At 35.5% G+C, this 22,859-nt stretch overlaps 1 protein-coding gene across 5 annotated transcripts in view; it reads left to right on the top strand.

The window, feature by feature from the left end:
* Positions 1-22,859, top strand: part of LOC123554648 (serine-rich adhesin for platelets-like) — a 153,787-nt gene that overhangs the window by 35,240 nt on the left and 95,688 nt on the right. The window contains exons 1-2 of one of the 5 annotated variants that reach the window (XM_053547951.1): positions 5,198-5,255; positions 8,994-9,052. The exons of 1 other annotated variant lie outside the window; for it this stretch is intronic. The gene's annotated coding sequence lies outside the window, so the exon portion shown is untranslated. Of the gene's footprint in view, positions 1-5,197; positions 5,256-8,993; positions 9,128-11,580; positions 11,684-22,859 lie in introns of those variants that run through there. 3 more of the 5 variants (XM_053547949.1, XM_053547950.1, XM_053547952.1) reach the window with 3 other exon arrangements.

The raw sequence follows: 22,859 nt of genomic DNA, 5'->3' as shown, positions 1-22,859 counted from the left end.
AGTATTTTTGGTTGTCTATAAAAATGTCTTGCAAAAAAAATATATAAATAAGTTTGTACCACTAGTCACTTTCAGAATACTCGCATTCTTTGGACTTTTGAGAGCCTAAAATGTGCGGGTTAGTCCCTTTTAAGTACTGACAACGTGGTCTGACAACAATGCACAAGCGTATATGTTAACAATTCTTAACGTAGATTTCTGAATTTTATTTTAAATTCAAATTTCTGAATTTTATTTGAAATTCAGATTTCTGAATTTTGTTAAGTCAAATATATAAGAACGCAGACTACACATTTTTTCTGATAAAAATGAGTTTGTCTGGCAATATTAAAAGTAGGTAGTATCGCAATTTGTTGGATTGGAACACGTGTATGTCTATATTGGAATGGGACATATTGAGTACGCAGACTAAACAGGTTTTTATAAAAAGCAGTTGTCTGACAGTCAAGTAGGTAAAAGTTTTGCACGTGAATATTTGAACATGCATGGAAATTCGAGTTTCTGAATTTAATTATGTCATATATTTAGGACGTAGACTAAACTTTATTTCTGATAAAAATCAATTTGTCTGGCATTAAATATAGGTATTTTCTCTATCGTTTAAGATTGTATATTGGAACATGCATGTCGATAAAGTATTTTAAACTTCAGGGCTCTGCATTTTCATACCCGGATGTTTGATTCTAAACAAACTATATGATAACATCATACACGTACCCTTATGCTATAAATTATGTATAAAAAACCTTAATTTCAAACGCAACTGTTTATCTATAAATATAGCCATATACACGAAATGTGTCATATTGTGTAACTACGAAAACACGAGCTTTTACCTGTACTTTTAAATTCGTAAACTCTTTGAAGATTAAAGTAATGTGGTTATCAGATATTTCACGCACTTCAGTGATTTACGTATCTCTCATTTACGTCATAACGGCTGAATCCGTGGCTTCTCTACGCGCATGTATAAATACAACTATAAAAATGTTTATCTGAATGCGGATCTTAACATTTTATATACATTTATTAGGAAAACTGGCTTGTGGATGGTCATTACTGAGCCCGTCCTTACCTATGCCTTCTGTGACCATAAGGTTGGGAGCGTCTAGGCCTTTTCCGACCATTAAGGTTGGAAGGTCAGTTTGACTTTGTAATCAACAAAAACAAACAAACTTGTATACTAACATGCCGCGATCAATAATTACTTAACCTAGTAAATAGGTAGACTTTTATGTATATACTATGTACTTTAAAAAATGTGATGGGTGAAGTACTTTAAAATTTGCTGCATGCTTTCTGACCGCTTTAAATAAATGAAAAATACTGGCATTATGATTTATTGAAATGGAACAGCAGTTAATGCGCAGTGGATTTTCATAAGAATGACACATTTATTGTTATACTCAGGAAAACATTGTTTTTGTTGAAGCTGTATTTTTATTGTAGCCCTGGCACCCAGTTGTATTGGTGTAGATAGACAATGGCGGACTCCTTAATCCGAGGCGAAATTTCAGCAGCCTAACCAATCCTTGTACAAGGTTAAAAAGCAAAAAAAACTTGATCTGCAACGACGAAAAGTACAACCGATCCTCAATTGCCTTGCAGTCACGTTCAGAATTTGAATGTTTCTATAGTGCATTGAACTTATTTGGGCAAAGTAGGTTATTTTTGCAGTCATGTTAATCATGTTATTGAAAACTTTAAAACCGTAGGCTAGGCTGATACAAGCAAAAGCTTTTTAGGCTACAGATTTAATTGTTTCTTCGCTGTCATGCAAAATTTATCTCTGATCGATTAAGCTGATTTCGGAGAAAGCTTCAAGCAATGACGGCTTTACAGGTCTAGATTCAGCGTTATGGTAAAGCCAGTCCAGGTATGTGTCAAGCATAGTTGTGACCCTAGAATTGTTCGAACTACATTTCTTACAGGTAAATTGTCCAAAACTTCACCCCGAAAACCAGAGTTCACTGTTAAGCGTATTTCCAGTACTAATTTTTATGACCTGCTGGCAAACATGCTCTGTGTGCGTTTTTACCTTTAGAATATATTTATATAGCAAAATCGTTACTAGCAGAAATAACCATTATTGTATTATTATTTTACATTTTTAGCAAAATGGCTTGTATTTTACACTTGAAACTACTATTTTTCTGCTTGCAGTTAAGATCGCATTCCCCATATAATGTGAAGTGTGATATTCAATATTATTTATGATCATTTTTATGACTGTATTTCATGGACTTTGAAGCTTTTAACCGCTCTAGGAGAAGCACGATTTTCTAATTTTGTTACTGAACATTATTCATTTGTACGAGATTGGGGTTTGTTATTAATTGGTTAAGCACAAGGAATGCTGCTGGGAATCGTTTTTCTTCCTAATAACATTGGTCTCAAAAAAAAAAAAAAGAACAAGCAATTGTATTCAAAGATAGGGAATGCAGTACTGTATGTGTATTTACTAATAACTGTAAAGTGTGCCTTTTTTATTAGCAACTTATGACGTTAGGGCATGCAACACTCTGCATGAATTTATTGATAACTGTTTTGTTAGCAACTTATGAAGTTAGTCTATATATGCACCTTTATTTGAGCCGCGCCTTGAGAAAATCAACATTGTGGCTTTGCGACCAGCATGGATACAGACCAGCCTGCGCATCCGCGCAGTCTAGTCAAGATCCATGTTGTTCGCTTTCAAAGCCTATAGCAATTAGAGAACGCGTTAGCGAACAGCATGGATCCTGGCCAGAATGCGCGGATGCGCAGGCTGGTCTGTATCCATGCTAGTCCTGGCTTCCAAAACTCTAAATGCCGCTTTTTTATATTTTATTTTTTTCATAGTTGCGGCTTGCATCCGCGCAGTCTGGTCAAGATCCATGTTGTTCGCTTTCAAAGCCTATAGCAATTAGAGAACGCGTTAGCGAACAGCATGGATCCTGGCCAGACTGCGCAGATGCGCAGGCTGGTCTGTATCCATGCTAGTCCTGGCTTCCAAAACTCTAAATGTCGCTTTTTTATATTTTATTTTTTTCATAGTTGCGGCTTTAGAGTTTTGGACCAGGCCTACTATGAAACCATACCAAGATAAAAAGTTGTCCAACTTTTCGTCGCAAACGTAGTCAACTGAAATTTTGAACGAAGATGTATGGGTATCTTGATAAAGTAATCAATTCTACATCAGTTAACCCCATTTATCAAATTCTGGAAGCAAATCTTACAATAAAATCGCCGATTTTTACAAGTCACTGCTAGATCAGCATCATTTCGGCGGCCATTGTTGAATAGCTACAACGAGATTCTCGCATGGCGTAACAGCGCGAGCCGCTAAAAATACACATGTAGAGCACCTTGTAAACAAGAGAAATGATTTATACATACAAGTTTTTTTAAGGATTTATCTATGCAAGTAATAATTCAAATCAATTTCAATACAAAATAACCATTTTCCCAAGTTTTTGTGCCACCGGGATGCTGATGCAACTTCAAATACGAAGCGGCACATGTGAGTGCTCTCTTAGCGGTTCGCGCGGGTGAAAGGTCAGTCTCGTATTTCAAAGGAGCAAGATGGCGGCCTAGAGTAAACGTTTCAGACCAGTTCGAAATTGTCAGGTAGTTCTGCCATCAATTATGGGTTTTAATGCGTAAAATTTGGCACAATGGTAGATTTTACTATATATTAACTGACAAGAAAGTGCTGCTGCCGATTTCTTTTAAAATGTACAAACGCGGGCGTGTCAGATTTCTGGCACGATTATTGGTATGATTTCCCTACGGAGTGCACTTCAGCTCTCCCGTCCAAATCCAGTATATAAACCGAGAGCGCTGAAGATCTTAAGCTATATCCATGCTGGTCGCAAAGCCACTATGTTGGTTTTCTCATGGCGCGGCTCATTTATGTTTTTCGCTTGATACTGTATGATATAAAAATTAAGTTTGTTGATATTGTTTATCGAATGGAAAAGTTTTCGTTTACAAAATAAATCTTAAGAATGTTTACGAGATACCGACATCTTCTAAACGGTTTATTCACCATAAATATATCGTAAAGATAGAAAACCTTGTTTTTGGCATACTGGAAGTCCGGGTCCTGTGAACTTATGTTCGAAAGGAATAATTTGTAAAGTACAAACAGTAAATGTTTTATTTAAATGTTTGTATACTGCATGTTTATTAATGCTGAAGAGCAGTAACATGTTGCGGAAAACTAATAAATTTACAATTGTGAGTTCCTTGCATAATTGTTCATTTGTCATGAACTGTTTGTGAGCAGACAAGAAATACGACAAATCAGAAAACAATGTTAGGATAATTTTTGAATGAGATTTAAAAATAAAGGATTTCCCCGGCATTTCGTAATCATGTTCCAACTGACACGAACGTCATGTTTGAAATTATCTCATTTATGGTAAGTTTTAAAATGTTATTTCCGTGTTACATTTCGTTATTAAAAGCAGTATTGAAATCTATAATTACCAATATTGCGATGAATGACGACGTTATAGTAGAATTATATTTCCTCTGAAATTGATCATATTACATCTAAAAATAGCTTTAACCTGTCAGAAAACAAACTACGAAGGAAGTGAATCACGTACGAGACCAAATTTGGTAAAACGTTTATTATTAGGAAAGATAAATTTGATATTTATGTATATAATCTATGTATATGAAAGGGGTGCATTAAAGTTAGCAAATAATATAGTAGTAATACAGTCAGAGTGGAGTTATTAAATACTGCATCATTGACAAAGTAATTTAGAAATGTTAATATGGACAGAAAATGCTATTTATGTATTATATTTCAAATTCACTCTCGCATTTGTATATGCAATATACATATCAGCAAAGAAGCCTCAGGTAACGACATCACTGTAGAACGGACATGTCAGTAAATGATACGTTTGTAGAGCAGATATATTTTTTGCAAGTATGCCAGTTTCTGTGTGAACATCAATATCTTCTGAACAACAAAAACGTAAGTCTTTTTTACGGAGTTGCACTGCAAAGGTTGCACTATATTTTATACATTACCATAAAAATGTTCACACTTGAACCACTTTTCCTTCCTCAATTGAGAATACGTACATTTTGTCACGAACGATTGTTCCTGGTTGTTCCTGAAATAGCTTGTTGTGCTGTAAATATATCAATAGAATAAATTTGTGTAAACGGTAATTAGTTTGTGAAATATAAGGAAGTGTCAGTTGTGTAATCATATAATGCTCAAATTGGATTTCTTATATAGTAATTCGGAGGTAATATTTATTTCTATAATAGGAAAACATTAAAATTTTTGCAATTTGTTTAATATTGAGAGAAATCCCGCAGTTACAGTAAGAATTGTAGCTTTGTCATTATGTTTCAATTGGTTTCTATCCGTTGTACACGCAACGTTATTTTGTCCCCACTCGGAGATTCAAGGTTTCCTTGTCACTGCCTTATGGCTGCTTTCTGCCAGAGATGTGTCACAACTCTTTGTCACAGCTCTATAACCGCTTCTTGCCACAGCTTTTCGACCATACTTTGTTACAATTTTGTGATCGTTCCTTGTAATAGCTCTACGACCTTTCCCTTCCACAATTTTGTGATCGCTTTTTGTCACAGCTCTACAATTACTTCTTTCAATTCTTTGATTGCTTACTGTCACAGCTCTTTGATTGCACCGTGTCACAGCTCTAACTCCGTTTTTTGTCAGAGGTGTATGGCCACTCTTTGTCACAGCTTAATGACCGCTTCTTGTCTCGGTTCTACGACCATTTCTTCACAATTCTATGATCGCTCCTTGTGACACCTCTACGATAATTCTTTTTCGCAATTCTGTTATCGCTTCTTGTCTTAGCTCTTTCACCACTCATTTGTCTGTACTTTCTTTTCGTTACATAGGTTACCGACCTTTTTCTCAGCCCTCTACAACTTTTTGCCCAAGTCAATTGCCGATTCTTTTCACATTGTGGTTTCCACTCATTTAACACTGACTGTCACAGCTGGATTTACGCTAATTGTCTCAGATCTTCTATCGCTGGTGAACATATTAACAAAAATTCAGTGTTTATGGTGAGACATAGGCTTTGTGATATTTCTCGTATCATTATCATCAAAAGAATTATGATAAGAATTAACCTTGAGAAGCCGGCGAAGAATGTTTTACAAAGGAAAAAAATGTTGTCTTTACATATTAGTTTACATGGTATAAGTTACACAAAAAGCGTATCATTGCAGCTGAGGTGAAAACATTGAGTACCTTTATTTACGATCGTCTTTATGCAAATATATATGAGCCGTGCCATGGGAAAACCAACATAGTGCCTTTGCGACCAGCATGGATCTAGACCAGCCTGCGCATCCGCGCAGACTGGTCAGGATCCATGCTGTTCACTTTCAAAGACTATTATTATTACAGAAACCATTAGCGAACAGCATGGATCCTGACCAGACTGCATGGATGTGCAGGCTGGTCCGGATCCATGCTGGTCGCAAACCCACTATGTTGGTTTTCTCATGGCACGGCTCAATATTATATATATCTGCCATTGAGAAAGAAAAAGGACAGATGTAGTATTGAATACTAGTAGTATATAATTATGAATATGTCAGAATATTAAAAGTTGAAGTCATTGTTTCTGTCGTGCCTCAGACGTTAAACTTCAGTTGAAACATTATCTTTATACATTTGTACTTGTGTTTTGCAAAAATGTCTAAACTCTGTAAATGTATTCCAAAACTCACATTACAAAAATATTTCTCATTTTAAGTGGAACTTCTTTAATAAGTTTTAGCTCTCAAAGGGAGGACTGAATGAATTTCTGTCAGAATTATTAAAAAAAAAATGGTTCAGAACCAAAGTCGAAATTGTGCAGAAAGACCCTGTGATATAACCTTGCATTGTGCAATCTGCGACATGCATTGCCACATCGCTTTTATCATTTACACTGGCTTTAATCATAATGTCTGCCGGTCTGGTGGTTTCAGGTGGATTGCCAATCCGCTAACAATTTTAGCGTATTCAAACGCTCTAAAGATTTTTACATTTTCATGCTTCCCGAGAAACTTTGTTGTCAACATTTACCGTCGTTGTGTCTCTAAGGCATGGCCTAGATTTTGTCCTTGGACTATAGTATTGACATGATAGTAATCTTAGACTAAATAAAAACGGGTTTGATCTTAAATTGGCCACATTTCTCATGTTCAATTTATCAGACTGTAAAACATGCGTTGTCTAGACACACGCATTATGATATCACTTACAATATCAGTATTGTAGACAATTGTATTTTGTTACCTTTTTATATATATTATATATGCGTACTTCTGTGTGTGAAATAATAAATGAAAACATACGTTTCATATATCATCTAACTTGTTATTTGAGTAATTTATGGTACGGCACTGTCTTGTCACAAATACATAACAGTTGCGCATTAAAAAATTAGTTTTGATAGAATTATTGCCAAAATTTTGGTCCTTTGGTATCATAATCCAAGTGTTTTCTTGTTCATTAGTATTACAGAAAAAAAATTGTATATAATTGCTCAATAACATACGCATTAAGAAAACCCATAGCCCTAAACATAAACCAGATCATAAAGAAAAACTGCGCATATCCTTGTAAACAGGCTATAAACAAATCATTGTAGACAGAATTTGAACGAGGTCATTACATTAATGAATAGACAAAATACCAATCTGAAAATAGAATATCGAACAATACAACAGGACATGTAATTTATCGCTAGTGTTTTGTATATGACTAAATTCTTCCATGTAGTATTATGTAAGAATTACGAACTGGATTGCACCTGTTCAGTTTATTTGAGGTAAGAGATATTTGCGAAATGGTATAATTTATATGTTACTTGTAAGACTTCCAAAAATAATTTCGATTTGAATATTTTTTCTTGATATCATCTTGTTTTAAAAAATTAACATTTAAGAATGAAAATAAACAGTGTTTTCTTGTGGGGTTCGTCCCCGGATTTACAAAAACTCGTCGTTCAGATGCTAACGCCCTCGTGGTTCAGTTCCTCCGCATCTTAATGAACCATGGTAAATCAGATGCTAAGCCACAGAAAAAAAATTTGCTTTGGTTCATACGACCGGAAAAAGGAATATTTAGAGTACAAAACTGAAAAATATATCACTTGATTGGTTTTTTGTTACTCGTAACATTAGTAACATAATTCCATGAATTTATTTTTAAGTGTTTCATGCATAAATTTGTGGTTAAGTACTTTCACATCAATTTGCAATATATTTATCAGTTTGTATATAAGACTTTATGAGATAAAAGGAATCATTTATATGATACTATTCTTCATGTTCATATAAGACCATATTTCTTCATGCATCAGCTGTACTTTTAAATCTTTGTTAATAGGTTTCAGTACGCATATCATTAACACTATGTTTAATAGTCATGTACATTTTATCAGATAACAGTCACCTAATAACCCATACTAATAAACAAGCAGGAAATAAAATGTGAAATAATCTAGAGGAAAAAAACTTCCCCATCCCAACCCCTTTAACCCCAAATGGCAGCAGTTTCCAGTTTGAACAAAGGCTGATAGCGTTCGGCGAATGCTAAAATATATTATGGACTGGAACAATCTCCGACCATTAAGGTGGAAGGTCACTTTGACTGAATGACCGGCAAAAACAAACAAACTCGTATACTGTCATGCCGCTGTCAATAACTATTTAACCTATATTGACTTTTATGTATGTACTATTTACTTTAAAATACGATACGTTATGTACTTTAAATCTGCTGCTTGACTTCTGGCCGGTTTAAATGAGGAATGCTTACGAAATGTTTGTTTATCATTTAACGAAGTGTAACTTTTCAGAGGGCTAGCAGCTAGTGGTGCATATGGGAATAAGTGTCTTTTCATACGAATTACACATTATTTTTGTTAATTGAGAGAAATTTTTCTATGCATTCGGGAAGTGATTAAGCCGTACTGTTTTAATTGTTGCCCTGGCACCCTTTTTAGGTGGCAACTTTATGAGGTGTAGTGGTGTAGGCATACAGCGGAGGACTCCTTAAACAGAGGTAAAATTCAGCAGCTTAACCAATCATTGCACAGTTTAGAAAGTCAGCAACATGTCAAACTTGATCTTCAACCACGTAAGTAAAAAACCCCGTCCAATTTCCTTGCAGCCATGTTCAGAATTAAAAGGTTTTTATAGTGCAGTGAAATATTTGGGCAAAGTAGGTTGTTTTTGCAGTCATGTTTACTTGTTATTGAACAACCTTAAACCGTAGGCTTGGCTGATACAAGCAAAAACTTTTTAGGCTACTTCTCTATCCTGCAAAACTTATATCTGATCGATTAAGCTGAGTACGGAGAAAGCTTCAAGCAATGTTGGCTTCACAGAACTCAGCGTTATGGTAAAGCCATCCCATGCGTTGTGTTAAGCATAGTTGTGACCCTAGAATTGTTCGAACTACATCATATCCATATAAAGTGCCCAAAACTTCATCCTGAAAAACGACAGCTTCTTGTTAAGTGCATTTTCAGTATTAGTCGTATATTATCAGCTCGTAAACATGTTCTGTATACGTTTCACCATTAATTTGTTTTTGTATAGCAAAATCGCTAGTAATTACCAGCAAAAATAACTACAATGAAACTAATTATTACTTTACTTTTAGCAAAATTTTCTTGTAGGTCTCTAATGACATTTAAAAACTACTAACAACATCGCACACGACTCGTAAGTTAAGATCTCATTTTCAAATTAATGTTAAGTGTGATATTCAATATTATTAACGATCATTTTTTGATTGTATTTTATAGGCTTTGAAGCTCTTAATCACTATAGTAGAAGCACGATTTTCTATTTTTGTTGTTGAACATTCTACAATTGTAAGAGAAGATGGTTGTCTGTCTGTGAGGAATGTTGATAGGCTAAGCACAATCAAGTAATGCTGCTGGGAATTTCTTCTTTTCTAATAACATTGTTCTCGGAATATATGAACAAGCAATTATTTAGCACTGCACATGTGTTTGCTAATAACTGTAAAGGGTTCGCCGTTTTATTAGCAACTTATGACGTTAGGGAATGCAACACTCCGCATGTATTTAACTGCTAAGAGTTTACCTATTTTGTTAGCAACGTATGCCGTTAGTCTATGCATCTTTTATTTATGTTTTTACGCTTGATATTATCGGTTTACAATAAAGTTCTTGAGGATTTTCATGAGATATCAACATCTTCTAAACCTTTTATTCATCAGAAAAAACTTGATTTTAGTACCTATGATCTAAAATTCGAAAGTTTGTGTGTTTGTTTTGGGTTTAACGCCACTTTTCAACAGTATTTCAGTCATGTAACGGCGAGCAGTTAACCTAACCAGTGTTCCTGGATTCTGTACCAGTACAAACCTGTTCTCCGCAAGTAACTGCCAACTTCCCCATATCAGAGGTGGAGGACTAATGATTTCAGACACAATGTCGTTTATCAAATAGTCATGGAGAACATTCGCCCCGCCCGAGGATCGAACTCGCGACCCGGCGATCCGTAGACCAACGCTCTTACCTACTGAGCTAAGCGGGCGGGCTAAAATTCGAATGGAATAATTTGTAAAGTACAAACTAAATGTTGTATTTAGATGTTTATTAATTTTTGAAGAGAAGTAGCATAATACTTATAAATTTGCAGTTGTGAGTTACTTGCATAATTGTTCATTTGTAATGAACTGTTTATGAATAAAAACGACATACGACATGTTACACTTGATGTTTTTGAATGAGATTTCAAAAGAACGGATTTTCCCGCCATTCTGTAATCATGTTCCAACTGACACGAACGTCAGAGAAGTGAATGTAAAAATCTCATGTATGATAAATTTTAAAATGTTATTTCTGTATTACATTTCATTATTAAAATGAATTATTGAAATCTATATTGAATTATGAAAATCAACAAAATAAAATAAAATAGATCAGTTGAATTATTGAAATCTATAATTACCAATATTGCGATGGATGATAACGTTATTGCATGACATTTCCTCTGAAATTGATCATATTACATCTAAAAATAGCTATGAACTGTCAGGAAAACGCACTAAGAAGGAAGTGAATCATTATGATTTGGTATTTATGTTGTAAAACTGTGCATTGAAGGTAGCATTTAATTTAGTTAAATAATATCATACGGTCAGAATGATCTGACAGATTTATTAAAAATTGCATTATTGACAAAGTGATTTAGAAATGTAATATGGAGTAAAAGTGCTAGTTATTACAAATTCACTGTCGCATTTGTATATGCAATATACATAATAGGAGCCTCAGATATAAACAAAATCTTTGCAGAACCGATACGTCTTGTAGAGCAGATATTTTCTTTGCAGGTATGCCAGTTTCTGTGTGAATATCAACAACAAAAATATCAGTGACCCTCTTTTTTACGGAGTTGCTCTGCAAAGGTGTCCCTATATTTGTATACTTTACCATAAAAGTGTTCACACTTGAACCACTTTTCCTTCCTCAATTGAGAATACGTACATTTTGTCACGATCGATTGTTCCTGGTTGTTCCTGAAATAGCTTGTGCTATAAATATATCAATAGAATAAATTTGTATAAACGGTCATAAGTTTGTGAAATATGAGGAAGTGTCAGTTGTGTAATTAGAGAAAGCTTATATTGGATTCCTTATATAGTAAATCAGAGGTATTTTCTTTATTTCTATAATAACAGCACCAGTAGGTGGTTTGTCATTACAAAAAATTCCGCAGTTACAGTACGAATTACCGCTTTGCCATTATGTTTCAACTGGTTCCTTGCCGCTGTACGCACAACGTTATTTTGTCACCACTCGAAGCTTCGAGGTTTCCGTGTCACTGCCCTGTGGCTGCTTCTTGCCAGAGTTATGTCACCACTCTTTATCAAACCTCTGTGACCGCTTGTTATCACAGCTTTTCGACCATACTTTGTCACAGGTCGGTGGTCGCTCCTTGTCACAGTTCTGTTACCGCTTCTTGTTACAGCTTTTCGACCATTCCTTTCCACAATTCTGTGATCGCACTTCGTTACAACTCTTTGACCATCCTTGATACTGCTCTTTAAAGGCTCCTTATAATAGCTTTAGGTTACTGATATTTGTCTCAGCTCTGTCACAAGTTGTCACAGGTCAAGTACCGCTTTTTGTTGCAGCTCGTTTTCCGCTCCGTTTACGCTCACTGTCACAGCTGGATTTACGCAATCTGACTAAAGTACATATCCTATTACGCTACGCATAGGATCTGAGAACGACCTATTCATTGCCTCGTTCTGACGACCCTTTCGCTAGCCAATCAGAGCCTAACTTACAACATCCTGCAAATCTACCTGTAGCCTTGACTTTTGATATTTACAATTTTTATGTCATATTGTATCAGATAGCCGGTTAGCTCATTCGGTAGGCCACTTGCTTTGTAAGCGAGGGGTCCCGGGTTCGAGCCCTGGAATGACTGCACATTTTTCTTACTCTTTGACATTCGAACAAGTCGTCTGATTGGATAAAATAAAAATAGCAATACTGGAAATCCAAAATATACAGAAGACGAATGTGAATGGGTCGTTCTCAGATCTTCGTTTAGAAGATCAAGTACTTTAGTCAGATTGGGATTTACGCTACTTGTCCGCTGGTGAACATACGATATGAAATTAGATTTTACTCATATTATTTCCATCATATGAGTTATGCATTTATAACCTTAAGAAGCCCGTGAAGCATGTTTTACGTTGTAAAAAATTGTAGTGTTTACATATTAATTTTCATGATATAAGGTACATAAGAAACGTATTATTGCAGCTGAAGTGAAAAATTTAGTACCTTTATTTACGATCGTCTTTATACAAATATATACCTGCCATTTAGAAAGAAAGAAGACGGATGTACGATATGTATATATCACAATATTGAATATGTTGAAGTCAGTGTTTCTAGCGTGCCTCAGACGTTTAACTCCATTTGAAACTTTTTTTATACTTGCGATTTGCAAAAATGTTTAAACTCTATAAATGTATTCCAAAGCCCAAATTCACAAAAAAGTGTCGCACATTTCTAGAGGACTAGCATAGAAACAAAACGTGCAATCACTTTCAGAGCGGACACAATCCTCCGCTTGTAATGTTTTAGTTCAATAGTTGTACTTTGTGGACTGAACGTAACTCTGTCCGAATTATCAAAGAAAAAAAAAGTCCATTCAGAACTTGAATTATGTAAAAACACCCTCTCATATCTCTTCGTATCGTGCCATCTACGACATGCATTGGAACATCGATTTTATCATCCACACTGACTTTAAACGTGTGTTGCTTGGTCTGCTGGTTTAAGGTGGATTGTCAAACCTTTGGACACGTGCGGCGTATTCGAACGCATTAAAGATTTTTACATGTTCATGCTTCCCAGGTTTTTATCACAGAATGGCATAGTTTCGCATGTTCAAGAACATAAGACTGAAATTTCAACTCTAGTTATCGGACTTTAAATCATGCAATGTCTAGACATGCGCATAATGATATCACTTACTATATCAGCATTGTAGACAATTGTATTTTGTTACCGTTTATATCTTAGCAAATAAAGACATTGTATCTGCGTACATCTGTAAAGAAAACATACGTTTCATACATGAGCCGCGCCATGGGAAAAACAATGTAGTGCATTTGCGACCAGCATGGATCCAGACCAGCCTGTGCATCCGCGCAGTCTGGTCACGATCCATGCTGTTCGCTTTCAAAGTCTATTGCAATTAGAGAAACCGTTAGCGAACAGCATGGATCCTGACCAAATTGCGCGGAAATGCACTGTGTTGGTTTTCTCATGGTGCGGCTCATTATCATTTAACTTACTATTTGTGTGATTTATGATACGACACTTCCGTATCACAAATAACAGTTGCGCTTGTTTGTTGAATCATTATAAATTTATTTTTGATTGAATTATTGCCAAAAGTTTGTACTTTAGTATCCTAATCCAAGTGTATCTTTATATTGTATATATTAGATCATTTATGACGATTATTGTATTATATTGTTTATACTTGATGAAAAAAGTAAAGATTACTCAATAATACACACGTTAGGGAACTTGACATTAACTAGATCATAAAGAAAAAACTATACACATTTGTAAACAAGCTATTATCAAAAACGTAGTTATATCAAAATTAATGTCGGACGAGGACATTACATTAATGAATAGACAATATAGAAATCAGAAAATAGAATATCGAACAATACAATCATTCTATGTAATTATTCACCACAAGTGTTTTGTATATGACTAAATTCTTCCTTGTGGTACTATGTAAGTATTACGAATTGATTTGCACTTGTTTAGTTTATATGAGGTAACACATTTTCGCAAAATGATATGTTATTTGTAAGATTTCCAAAAAATAATTTCTACTTGAGTTTTTTCTTCATACAGTTTCAATGTGTTCTATTAAGGAAACAGGTCACTGATGTAAGAAATGAAAACAAGTTGTGTATAACTGCAGAAAGTTCCGTTGAAAATGTTGAAAAAAAAAAAACGCAGCGAAAAATGGTCTTTAAAGTGAGAGATATATATAGCTTTTGATCACGTGTGATATATAGCGCATGTTTGAGTAAATTTTGATGTATTTCGTACAGTTGAACATGCCTTAGCGGCCACCTGTATAAAAAACCACCTCCTTAAAGCGGTCAGTCAGCTACATTCCCAGATGGACTGTTTGTTCTAATTTCAGATTGTCTTAACCAGCCACCTACCTTAAATAGATTGACAGCCGTTTAATGCGGCGTTGACTGTACATTGCAATTAGAGAGTGTCATAGTTTGTTAATCATGTTGTTGTAAAGTTAACACCGTTAAAATGAAATACATCATCAATTTATTTATTTATTTATTTGGGTTTTTACGGCGCACCAACACAGTATAGGTTATATGTCGCCAAACAGGACCACAAATTTTGGTTTCACATCTCATTTACATCGAAATAAAAACATGAGGTATGGAATCAAAATTTGCATACCTGCTGGGATCACAGAGTTACAGAGTTACAGCAAAGTCAAGTGTTAAGACCCTATTAGTCGCCTCTTACGATCATGCAATGGTAAGGCAGTGGTTCCAATTCTTTTCATACACAGATCGTCCCAGAACCACATGGGGCAGATACATCATCAAAAGCTGGTTTTAGTTGACGAAGTCACTCTTACAAGACCTTACTATTTTTTAACTTCGGCAAAAGCTGTAGTAGCAGTAAGGAGTTTTGCGCGTTTGCTTTTTGTCCGAGCCGCACAATATTTTACATAACTTCAGACGTGCTATTGAAATGAACAATAATAAACATAATTTTGAAAAAGCATAATATTTTACTTTTTTAGTATTGCGTGACATTTTGATATTAACAATTCCTTTGTATTCATATCATATTCCTAAATGACACTTAAAACGATTTTGGTGGGTTATATAATATTTGTTAAGTAAACGCTATTTTTGCACGAAAAACGATTTTCAGGGGTTATTTAATCTATGTGAATGTTCTCCTGCAATGTGTGCTCTTTCGCATAACAATCATTGTTATCGTGCAGAATCTATACGGACATATTTAGTTTATAGTATCTCAAGGTCACGTCAACGCAAAAAATCAAGGTCAGCCCGTAGATTATTGGAAAATTTAAGCATGTTCATATTTTTTTTTCATGGAATGTGTATGTACTTGTTACAACGGTCGTATCATTAGCTCCCATCATAGCGTGCATACATATTACCAAATCTACGAGAAGACTCTTTTGAAGCAAAAAAAGTGCAATCAAGCAAAATAATGAAAGAGTAGGTTTGGTGGAATCAGTTAAAAGTAATAAAATGTTCAACAGCACGTGCCTCAAGCACCGGCTCGCTAAGTTGCTATGCACATTTTGTTTAAAATCTTATATCAATGAATATATCTTTTCAAGCTGTTCATTTTATTTTGATTTACTCTTTTTCCGTGACGACCGTGACGAGCATATTCGATATTTAGATTATCTTCACGTGCTAGACAGCAGACGAGTCATTGTAAGCTGTATATTTCTGGAAACGTTTCCAGACATTTCAATTTACGTCATTAAGAAACCATAGTTTCTTTGCAGTATAAAGTTGCACGAGGATTTATATGCAACGGAACAGTATACTTTTTCTTTGCCGATTGTGCGTTTAATTGAAAAGTTCATATGGCCTCGATAAGTGACCGGTTTCGTGACTTTTCTTATTGAATAATTTAATTAAAAAGTAAATATTTTTCTTACACTCCCAGTCGCCCAGCGGGTTTATACAAATTCAATAATTAATTTACGTAATTGAATCGACAAAATAAGGTTGGCGTGATGTAACACTTTGTTTGATGAGGAACAACTATGGGTTTTAGGTCGAGGCTGCGATGCATGCCCACTCATTCCGGTGGTGATATGTTTGTAATCTTGAAACAGGCTTTTATGATTATACCCGTCGGTTAGTTAGCCCGTCATAGAAATACCTCTTTATGTCATTAGACCGCTAAATGTAATAAAGTTTCTCTTTGTGTGCAATAATTCCTCTAAACATGATGCAGTTTTCCGCTAGAAGTCTTAATCTAAGTAAATAGTTTTATCTTGACAGTTTCTGTACAAAGTTCTTATTTTTTGTACCGGCCGTAGGCCGGTATTGATTTCATCTTTACTTCCTGTAAATATTTCGGATGAAGGTCATTGAACAGCTGATTAAAACTGTACATTTTGATTGGTGGATGAAAAATTCCACAGGTTTTCGAATGGAATAGTTAATATTTTCTTAGGGGATGTGCAGGTGCTCAGCTGTAGTGTTAGACTCCTGTGGAAATGGCTTACGTCATAAACTTGACTCCCCTCAGTGAAACTGCGGTCGAGTTCAACTACAAACCTGCCAACTCTGCCACTATGATACGGAGTGATCTTCCGTAAACGATTTACAGTCAACTCGTCCCCTAGTCAACTCGTTCCCTAGTCAACTAGTTCCCATTTTGGTCATTTCGTATCCCTTGACGAGTTCAAATTGGTCATTTCGTCCCCCACTTTTCGGCCCATCCTTTTTAGTCTTATTTTTGTCAGAGTTTCCTAGATTATGATTAATATAATTATGATGTAAAATGTGTTCTGGAAAATATGTTTGACATAAAAATATGAAAAATTCACTTTAAAAACTACATTCTGTTTTTTTTAATGAATATGCCAGCCTTATACTGGACTCTTTTTGTTTCGATGCCTATTGACATACGTTTCGTTTGCATTGCCCGAATATATGAAGCGCAAGGTAGTTTTCCCCTTTTCACATTTATCTTTTTTTCTTACAATAAAAGATTTAAAAAAAAATAATAAAAAACTTAACACAAGAGCAGGTATGTATACCAGTTGTATTTCTCGGAATAAGTTTGTTAATGGGGTATTTGAAAACAAATAAATTCACATAACATATTAATTTAAAATTATTTGTCTGGAACAATAGCTACACTTAATGCGGCTACGGAAGCTGAAACCAAAAATAGAATAGTATTTCGAGGCATGTACTTGATTTATATCATTGTCATGTGAGCGTTTTAAGTGTGGGTAGGGGTGGAGGGATGGGGCTTGTAGTGAGAGTGATCAGCTTGGCCGCCGTATCGATGCATGTCCTTGCTGGCTATAAAATGACTAAACTCCGTTGCAGTGTCAAAAATGACAAAAGAATTATTCAGTCGAATACATTCTATTGTAGGCTCATTGAGAGCCGTTATCTTTAGTGTCATTTTTATCTCGTCCTTCTTTATTCCACCCATTTTCTAACTTCTTCCACGCAATTAATGATAAATTCCCCACATGCATTGCGACCGACAAATTACATAAATATAATATTGCCTGAGAAACTTCGTCTTGCTTTAGGATTGAACACTCAGCCTTTGGACTTGCTGTTTTGGTGAAGAGCAAACAAACAAGCAAAACAAAACAAAACAAAACAAAAAAATACTTGTATAGATATTGTAGTCGGCTGTCTGTTGTGTCAGCTGTTATTTCATCGCTTGATAATGACTTGTATTATCATATCATTGTATATGAAAATTAAAACATGCATAATTTTGCAACATATTGAGACGAAATTTTCCAACAACACTATTTTCATATGTCTCGATAGAAAGTACTTTTTTCGTGTATAAGACGGAAGTTTCTGAGTTCATTTCCTCATAATGTGGGGAAGTTACATAATTGTTGACAGAAATACATAAAAAATGTGTCGGTTCTGGAAGCAGATTGGGATAAAATAGATATTCTAAGAGACAGTATATGTGCACGGTTATTAATCATTACTAAAAGGTGTGACAGAAAACATTTTCTTTCTGAGATAACGCACGTTCTATAATGATATGCTGTGTAAGGGAGGGCACGTAAGTTTTTTTTCTTGATTTGAATATGGCTAGTTTGAGTAATGCACATACAGGATGCTATAAATAAGGTAGACGTCATTGGTTCAAGTGAGCTATTAGTATAGATGAATGGTCCGGCGTCCATTGTCCGTCGTCATGCGTTCGTGTTCGACATTTTTTCTTAAACATCTTCTCCTCTGAAATTACTGATTAGAATTACACCAAACTTAGTCTGTAGCATCCTGGCAATGTCCCTTCTCAAATTTGTACAAATGGGGGCACTTAAATTCTTTAAACCCTATTTATTGCTAAATAGGAGCTCCTTTAAACGACTTCTCACGAAGTGCTTGGTGGATCTTCATCCAATTTGGTCTGTAGCATCATTGTAAGGTCCTCTCTCAGATTTATTCCAGTTTGGGCACTTAGCCCTTTTAAGGGGCCGCTAGAGCTAAAAATAGAAATATCTTCATATGACTTCTCAACATGTACCGCTTGATGGATCTTCTTCGAATCAAACTTGGTATGTAATGTCTGACTGCCAATATCTTCTTTGATTATAGTCTATAAAAACTGCTTAAAATCCAAGTTGTGAAAAAGGAAGGTTAAAGATTGTTTGCTTTTGTTACGCCAATAAGTTTGTTTACAACGAATTGTAGAAATCAAACTGTATTCAACAACATTAAAGACGTGATCTAAAACGCGCAATGCAAGTCATGTGTTTAGAATATAGAGATCACAATGTTTTGAAATACGTAGTTTTGTATTTCATAATATTTTTCAGTACTTGTTAGCTCACCTGAGCACGAAGTGCTCAAAGGTGAGCTTTAGTGATCACCCTGTGTCCGGCGTCCGTCGTCGTCCGTCGTCCGTCCGTCCGTCCGTCGTCAACAATTTGACTGTTAACACTCTAGAGGTCACATTTTTGACCCAATCTTAATGAAACTTGGTCAGAATGTTACCCTCAATAAAATCTTGGACGAGTTCGATATTGGGTCATCTGGGATCAAAAACTAGGTCATCAGGTCAAATCAAAGGAAAAGCTTGTTAACACTCTAGAGGTCACATTTTTGGCCCAGACTTAATGAAACTTGGTCAGAATGTTACCCTCAATAAAATCTTGGACGAGTTCGATATTGGGTCATCTGGGGTCAAAAACTAGCTCATCAGGTCAAATCAAAGGAAAAGCTTGTTAACACTCTAGAGGTCACAATTTTGGCCCAATCTTAATGAAACTTGGTCAGGATGTTACCCTAAATAAAATCTTGGACGAGTTCGATATTGGGTCATCTTGGTTCAAAAACTAGGTCACCAGGTCAAATCAAAGAAAAAGCTTGTTAACACTCTAGAGGTCACATTTTTGGCCCAATCTTAATGAAACTTGGTCAGAATGTTACCCTCAATAAAATCTTGGACGAGTTCGATATTTGGTTATCTGGGTTCATAAACTAGGTCACCAGGTCAAATCAAAGGAAAAGCTTGTTAACACTGTAGAAGCCGCATTTATGACTGTATCTTCATGAAACTTGGTCAGATTGTTAATATTGATGATCTTAAGGTCCAGTTTGAATCTGGGTCATGTAGGATAAAAAACTAGGTCACCAAGCCAAATCAAATGAAAAGCTAGTTTACACTAGAGGCCACATTTATGACCATACCTTAATGAAACTTGGTCAAATCTTGATGATCTATAGCTCAAGTTCAAATCTGGGTTAGGTGGGGTCAAAAACTAGGTCACTAGGTCATATCAAAGGAAAAGCTTGTTAACACTCTCGAGGCCACATTTATGACTATATCTTCATGAAACTTAATCAGAATGTTAAACTTGATGATCTTTAGGGCAATTTTGAATCTGGGTCATGTCGGGTCAAAAACTAGGTCACCGGGTCAAATCAAAGGAAAAGCTAATTAGTACTGTAGAGGCCACGTTTATGACCATATCTTAATGAAACTTGGTCAGAATGTTAATCTTGATGATCTTTAGGTCAAGTTTAAATCTGGGTCAGATGGAGTCAAAAACTAGGTCACTAGGTCATATCAAAGGAAAAGCTTGTTAACACTCTAGAGGCCACATTTATAACTATATCTTCATGAAACTTAGTCAGAATGTTAAACTTGATGGTCTTTAGGTCAAGTTCGAATCTTGGTCATGTCGGGTCAAAAACTAGGTCACGGGGGTCAAATAAAAGGAATAGTTAGTTAACACTTTAGAGGCCACATTTATGACCATATCTTAATGAAACTTGTTCAGAATGTTAATCTTGATGATCTATAGGTCAAGTTTAAATCTGGGTCAGGTGTGTTAAAAAACTAGGTCACTAGGCCAAATCAAAGGAAAAGCTTGTTAAGACTCCAGAGGCCAGATTTATGACTGTATCTTCATGAAACATAATCAGAATGTTAATCTTGATGATCTTTAGGTCAAGTTCGAATCTGGGTCATGTGGGGGCAAAAACTAGGTCACCGGGTCAAATCAAAGGAAAAGCTAGTTAACACTTTAGAGGCTACATTTATGACCATATCTTAATGAAACTTGGTCAGAATGTTGATCTTGATGATCTATAGGTCAATAGGTCAGGTGAGCGATACAGGGCCTTCATGGCCCTCTTGTTTTTGATTTGAGTTTTTTTTTGCGCATCAACACAAAAGCTTCAGCGTATAGATTGCTGGAATGTTTTGCAACTTGTGGTTGTCGAATAGTTGCCAGGTTAAAATGAGCCGCACCATGAGAAAACCAACATAGTGGGTTTGCGACCGACGCAGTCTGGTCAGGATCCATGCTGTTCGCTAACGGTTTCTCTAATTGCTGTAGGCTTTGAAAGCGAACAGCATGGATCCTGACCAGACTGCGCGGAAGCGCAGGCTGGTCTGGATCCATGCTGGTCGCAAAGCCACTATGTTGGTTTTCTCATGGCGCGGCTCATATCATACTTGTGTTTTTCAAAGAGTTTATTTATTTCAAACTTATACAAATGGGAAAGGTGATTTAAACGTTTTAATACGCCCGTCACTGAAAGAGCGGGGCGTATTATGTGAACACCCGTGGCGGCGGGCGGTCGGCGTCAAAAGCCTGTCCGCTCTCTAAGTCGAACAGTGTTCATCCGATATTTACCAAAGTTGCTGACAATTTTTGTGGGCATAATATATCGGCCATGGTTTGATAACCAGCCAAATCGCCCTAGGCACTATTGGATTTTGGCCCTTGAATTACACGAAAAACCGCGAATTTAGTCTTGTCCGCTCTCTAAGACAGTTTTCATCCGATCTCCACTAAACTTGCTGACAATGTTTGTGGGCATAATACCTTGGCCAAGTTCGATAACCACACAAATCGCCCCAGGCACTCTAGCCCTTGAATTAGGCCAAGTTCGATGATTTTGTGACAGTCTGACACTCTTGTTTATACCGTATGACATGTTTTCTGACATTTTATTACATTTAAACATTAGATTTCAATTGAGCGCATGCGTATAACCAAATTTATGAGATTTGAAAACGTTGAGCGGAATGACGTTCATTCTTCCATTTGAATCTAATTTTCCCCCATTGTATGACAAGAATCTTGGAGATTAACATCGTTACGTGCAGGCTTTTATTCTCGAAATGTTACGTCATTGATTGTACGGAACATTTTTGCTAACATGAATATCAAAATTGAGTGTGATTACTTTCTCACCTGACTGTTTTAATTGAAAGTTCAAATTACATTTTTAATTTCCATATTTTTGACTTTAACAATTATTTATTTTAAGTAAAAAAAAGACAAATAAGTTTAACTGGAAAGTACATAAATGAAAAGTACATATGCCTACTTTAAATGACCATTAGGCGACTTCTCTTATTAAAAAAATATTTGTTTAACGCTCACTGTCACCCAGCTTCAAACAATTAATATATCTAATAGAATTGTATAAACGTTTTGATTTTAAATTATGATATCAGAGTTTTGTATGATCTGTTTAAAGATTAAACAGACCTTTCTAAAAATTATAGGCTTATACACGCTAGATATGAGTTGAACGATACAAAACTTGGAAGATTTTAGTGAATGAAATTTCAAAAAGACTTATATACATCCTGGATTTCATTTTACTTTTAACCAACTAGAAGCCGTAAATTAGATTTCAAAAAGACTTAAACGCCTCCTTAAATATAGGTCCTGGATTTCATTTGACGCTTTTAACCAACTGCGTTCATTAGTATGTACCGTAAGGGGAAGTAATCGCTGCGAGGAGTTTGGGTGATGTCATTTCTTATTCGACGCGTTTTCATTGGCTTTATAAATATTGATGACAATATTTTCCAATTTGTTTCTAATGTTTATTTTTTTAAAAAGAAAATAATCATTTTTTTTCAACTAATTGGAGACCTATCTTGAAGGATTTTTGAGTGATAAATAATTTTCAGCAAATCGAATGACCTTCTGTATTCGCTGCGGAGGAAACTACTTCCGGCAAAAGTTTTAAAATGGATTCTCGAGCTCGCTATAATGGT

The sequence above is a fragment of the Mercenaria mercenaria genome, chromosome 7 (assembly GCF_021730395.1).
Source record: "Mercenaria mercenaria strain notata chromosome 7, MADL_Memer_1, whole genome shotgun sequence".
NCBI classification, from domain to species: domain Eukaryota; kingdom Metazoa; phylum Mollusca; class Bivalvia; order Venerida; family Veneridae; genus Mercenaria; species Mercenaria mercenaria.
Note: the sequence above shows the minus strand (reverse complement) of the source record. Positions and strands in the feature narration are given on the sequence as shown.